We start from the raw sequence: 5386 nt of genomic DNA, 5'->3' as shown, positions 1-5386 counted from the left end.
AAAGCTTGACAAGTTTCAAGGAGATAGATGCAGGGGTTTCTGGAAAACTGTACCTCAAACTGTTAAAAGCAAAACTCATATCACTTGCCGACAGCAACAGCCTGCTGTCATCCCTCACGCAGATCTGGGGACCAGTACCCCTCAGGAGGGCTGTGCCAGACTCCTCCCAGGAGAACGGGCCCCTGGATCTGTGTGTGGGATGACAGCAGGCTGCCACTGCCGGCTAGGGCCAGCACCAGCACCCAAGTCTGTCTGGCACAGTCCCGCAGCCTTCCCAGGGGGCATGGGCCCCCAGATCTGCATGGGGTTTCAGCAGGCTGCTGCTGCCAGCTGGGGAAATAGCCCAGAGCTGCCACCATCACCAGCTGGCAGCGGCAGCCTTCTGTCATTCTGCATCATCCGGGGCCCTGTGCCCCCCAAAAAGTGCTGGGGGAAGTGATCAGAGAGCTGGGGGAAAAACTGGGGAGCTGGGGGACCTGACTTGAACATTCCCCCAGCCCATTAGATTCTCCAGCTCTCTGATCATTTCCCCTAGCTCTTCCCAGGGGGTGCGGGCCTCTGGATCTGCGCGCTGATGGCAGGCTGGAGCCAGCGGCAGCACTGCAATCTTCCTGGTGCTCGGCATGGGCTGCACCAAGCAGCTGCTGCAGACCCCAGCCTGCAGCAGCAGCCTGCTGAAACCCCACGTGCAGACTGAGGGCCCACGCCCCCCAGGAAGAGCTGGGGAAATGATCAGAGAGCTGGGGAATCGAACCGAGAGCTAGATGTCGATATCAGGGCAGTCCTCTCCTCCCCCACCCCGCCATTTCTGTTTAGCTGCAGGCAAGCCCAGCTTTGAAACTCGAAATGTTTCAAGTGCCCTCATTTCATTTCAAAGCTGTTTTGAAGCCTTCTATTTTGTTTCAATTCCACTGTTTCAAGCTTGAAATGCATCGAAACAGCTTTGAAATGAAACACCCATCCACATTTTGCACAGCCCTACTGACTGGAAACTGGTTGCAACAGGAAGATGCAGACCTGACTGCATTAAGTCATCTGTCAAACCTAATGCAGGTAGGTCTGCCTTCTGCTGAAGCCTCTTTCTTCTTAGGCTCCCCATGAAGTACATGGGGCAGTTTCACCAAGTTGTCAGCAGCAGCAGCACTGGCACATCACCCTTGAAAGGGTCTTATTGTACCCTACTTGAGAACCACTGGATTAGAGTCATGATGTTGACGATAATCTCAAGCTACTCAAGACTATCAAATATATCTGTTACTAGATAATATCCAAATAGATCCTGAAGTTAGTATTATTTAAGGTCAGGGCTGCAGATGTTTCATATTGTTCTTACAGGAATAGAATATATAAATTTAAGAGTGAATTGCCAAAAGGTGTGCTCTTTAGTTTCAGTCTGTTGGGAGGATCTTGTTAGATAACATCAGCAACACTTACCAGATCAGCAAGCAATGGCAGCTAGCCATTTGTAAAAATTTTTTTTTTTCCAACCAGCAGTCAGTCATTGGCCACTAGTGATAGCCCTCAGCTTCAATATTCAAATAACAGTATTTGGTGCCCAACTTTGACACCCATTTTTAGAATTGCTGAGTACAAAGTACCCAAAATTAGCAATCATTTGAAAGTTTAGACCCAGATATTCTGGTACTGTCCAAGCAGTGACTTGGGTAGTAGCAGAAAATTATCAGCCACTCAATTCCATTAGGAGAAGAAATTTCCACTAATATTAGCTACAACATAAAAGTGAACCTTCAGCCACTATGTTTGTTCTACTTCTGTGTTTCTTTCTCCCACCCCCTACACCCATGGAGAGATCTAAGCAACTAGGTGTTACCTGCACAAAGGTTCACAGAAAGTAAACATGAGGTTGCAACATTGCTTATTTATATGGAACAGGAAGATTGCCTGGCATAAAGGATTCAGAAAAACCCTTCACACAGTCCTCTGCATAGAATCATAGATTGTAAGGGGCTGGATGAGACTGTGCAGATCATCGGGTCCAGCCCCCCAGCTCTAGGCAGGAAGATGACATCAAGAAGCCAGAAATGAATGTGCCTTCGGAAATAAGTGCACAGTTACCTGTGGGATTGATAAGAAAATGTAAATAGGCAGCCAGCTACTACATCTTAATAGCATTCCTCTCCCCCAAATGATGCATGAAGAAAGGTTTGTGTGACCCAAGTAGGAAAGAGGTTACATTTAATAATTGCTTTTCATTTACCTCTGACTTAAAGTTCCAGTAGTTTCTCTAAGCCCCATCTCTGCTTAAAACAAGTATCATGCCCCCTACAACCAATCCTGTATTTACTTAATATCTAACTGGCAAATTTGCTGATCAATCTAAAGTAAGAAGATTTGTAAATTTTAAGGCAACTCCAAACAGGTTACAATCTGTTAAAAAAAAAGTTTGTTATAGTCAGCCCAAAAATGTCTCTTAAAGCAGGTTCCCCACATCATTTTTCTGAACCCACCCACCACTCATAAGACCCAAGCTGGAACTGAGTATGTCTTCTAGAAACTAGAGGTAAACTGGCTTGATAACTTCACAGTATCTACCTTAAAGATGACATCTATTGCTAAAAGCAGATCTCAGGAGGACAAAAGCATGCGATTCACCTTGAATAATGGCACTCTGTGGGAATCACAGCTAGATTTGTTCTTAATATAGCTGGGTTGCTTGAAGGGATTAGGTTGTAGTACAGGGTTTTGATGAAAACAGGGAGTTTGGCATCATCTACCAAGACAAGCAAGTCAATAATGTTTTGGTTTTAAAAAAAAGAATTAAGAGCCTCCTACAGAATAAAGATTAAAAAATCTTAAGTGTCTCCTATTAAGGGGAGTATTAAGCTTCTTTACTTATTATCCAAAGACCCTTCCCAAATGTTATTCCAAACTGTTCTTACCAGCCTGGTACTGCTAACATCACCTCTGATTTACAGGGCCATTACAGACAGAGGAACATACTAAGCCTCATTTATCCATTTGGTAGGATGACTCCTCCTCTCACGCTGGCCATGTAACAGGAGTAGCACCTACTGACAAGGTATGTTTTCAGTTCTATTTTTAAATCAGCCAGTTTCTTGCTTGTTTGGTGGTGATCATATTAAAATGGCTTCAGCTGCTTTATGTTTTCTGAACAAGTCAGCAGTCTAGAAGAGTGAAGCAGCATTCTGAAGATTTACCATCACCCTGGGAAACAATGTTGAATGCTCACCCCCAGATGAAGCACTAGTTATGGGCTTACATGATTATATTTGCCATTGATCATGGAGATAAGACTTTCCTTGTTGTGCTCCATGAAGTAGAACTATGAGCAGCACTGACTATGTATGGCAGTATTGGTTTGGAAGACTTAGGGGTTAGTCAGACTCTCAAACCCCCTCAAATTCACCCTCAAATAAGACAGTCTTCCTCAGTGTTTTACACACCATGCATTATTCAGGCTTATTTGATGAGGTCTTAGAAACCTGGCTCCAGTAGCATTTGCTCTAACAACAAGTCCTTTTCCAAATTAAGGAAATGACAATGTACTTGGTTGATGTTTGTACCCCAAAAGTCCCAAAGACCCTAGAAACCTAATCTGGAATTAAATAAAGGGTCTGAGATTCATTCACATAGGAATTGCTGGGTGAAATTCCATAGTCAGTATCCTGCAGGAGGTCAGATTACACAGTAACAGTCCTGCTAAGTTAGAGGTCCCAGAATCGTTCTGCATTCGAGTAGGAGGATGACCACACTGAAAACCATTTCCCTTTCTCCAGGCCCAGTTCTGTTCCAGGTAAATCACAGGCAGCCAGAAAGCAGCTGACCAATTATAGTAACCTGTAACTCCTATGGTTACCAGTGGGAGCTAGGGTAGTTTAGTACACCAGAGAACTAGAGAATGTAAGTGAATGCTTGCAAGAATTAGAAGCTTCAGATAAAGTTTCTTAGCTAACAAGGACTTTGAAAGAATTCCAAAGGAAACAGATCCCCTTCTTGAGCCCCTCTTTTTACATTTCTTATGCCATACACAGTATAACATTAAACAAATGTCATGAAGGCCACTACACTGATCCAGCAAGCAGATTTACATAGGGTAGAAGAGCCCCAGGACTAGAATCTCTCAGGGGACTTGGATTTAGGCAGCTATATTGACTGCAGCATAAACACCCTGATTTCTCTTTGCATAGCATGGAAGAACCTATACGCCTAGTTCAGAGTTAAGAATCTACTAAGCAACAGATTCTAGAAGTAAATCTTTGCACCATCTAAACCCCTGGTGATTATAACTCATGGAAGCCTTACCCATAGTCCACTGCTCCATACACGGACCTCCAATTCAAACACTCTGTCTGCAGGCTTAAGGGAACTACACCAGCAGGCAGCCAAGCCAAGAATCCAGACAGTACCTTGAGCAGGCTCCCTGTGCCAGATCTATTCCCCTGAGCAATTATTACCACATAGCTCTTTACATTATCCTGTGGTAAGGTAGATCAGCAACAAAACCATAGAGGATTCCATCTTGCTGAACTACTTCTAATAAATTCCCAAAGATTATATGGTCTTCTCTAGCTAATTCCCAAGCACAGAAACAGACCCCTTTGCCTGTTTTACTGCAGCATATCCCTCCCCCCATCCCTTTATACCTTTAAAATCAATTCCTACCTGTCTTAGATAATTAACACCCCTTCCCCTTTTTCTGCATTCAGCCTCCCAAGAAGAGTCTTAAAAAAAAGAGAAACAATGAGGATTTGTCTCACCTGTGAATCTGTTTGTCATTCATGGTTTGAGAAATTCTTGCAGGGTTTTGGACAATCACATGGTTTAATTGCTTTTCATTGGGAGGACAAATGTCTTCTGTAGTCACTGTTATGATGATAAAGAATCCCAGAAGGATTTTTTTGTATATTCCGTGGGTTGTTCAGTTAGTATTGAAAAGTTAACAGCATTAAATGTGATGGATAATTTGAGTACAAAATACTCTTAGTCATAGTCAAAGGAGAGCTGAGCAAACATTTGCCTTGAAATAATTTCTCAACAAAATTTGTCTGTTGCGGAATTTGCAAAACTGTAATGCTTTGATGGAGTCCAGACATGAAATAAGAGGTCTGTACATATTTCCAAAAAGATCTGGATGGAAGAGAGGAATGATCACAGAGGTGGCAGTTAGGGCCTTCAGGGCTCTAGACCCATCTCTAACATGGATCAGCCATAATAATGTGTAATGGCTGGATCAGTTATGCCACTGACTGGAGACCTAGGTTCACTTCCTAGATCTGCTATAGACTTCCTATGCAACCATGAGCAAGTAACATAATCAAAATGTATTCAACAGTTGCATATTCATATGCTTCGGATATTTAAGAAATCATAGATTCATAGACGTTAGGGTTGGAAGGGACCTCAA

Source organism: Gavialis gangeticus, unplaced genomic scaffold (assembly GCF_001723915.1).
Source record: "Gavialis gangeticus isolate Ggan-Ray unplaced genomic scaffold, GavGan_comp1, whole genome shotgun sequence".
Taxonomy (NCBI): Eukaryota; Metazoa; Chordata; order Crocodylia; family Gavialidae; genus Gavialis; species Gavialis gangeticus.
The sequence above is the reverse complement of the archived record's forward strand: the minus strand, read 5'-3'. Positions refer to the sequence as shown.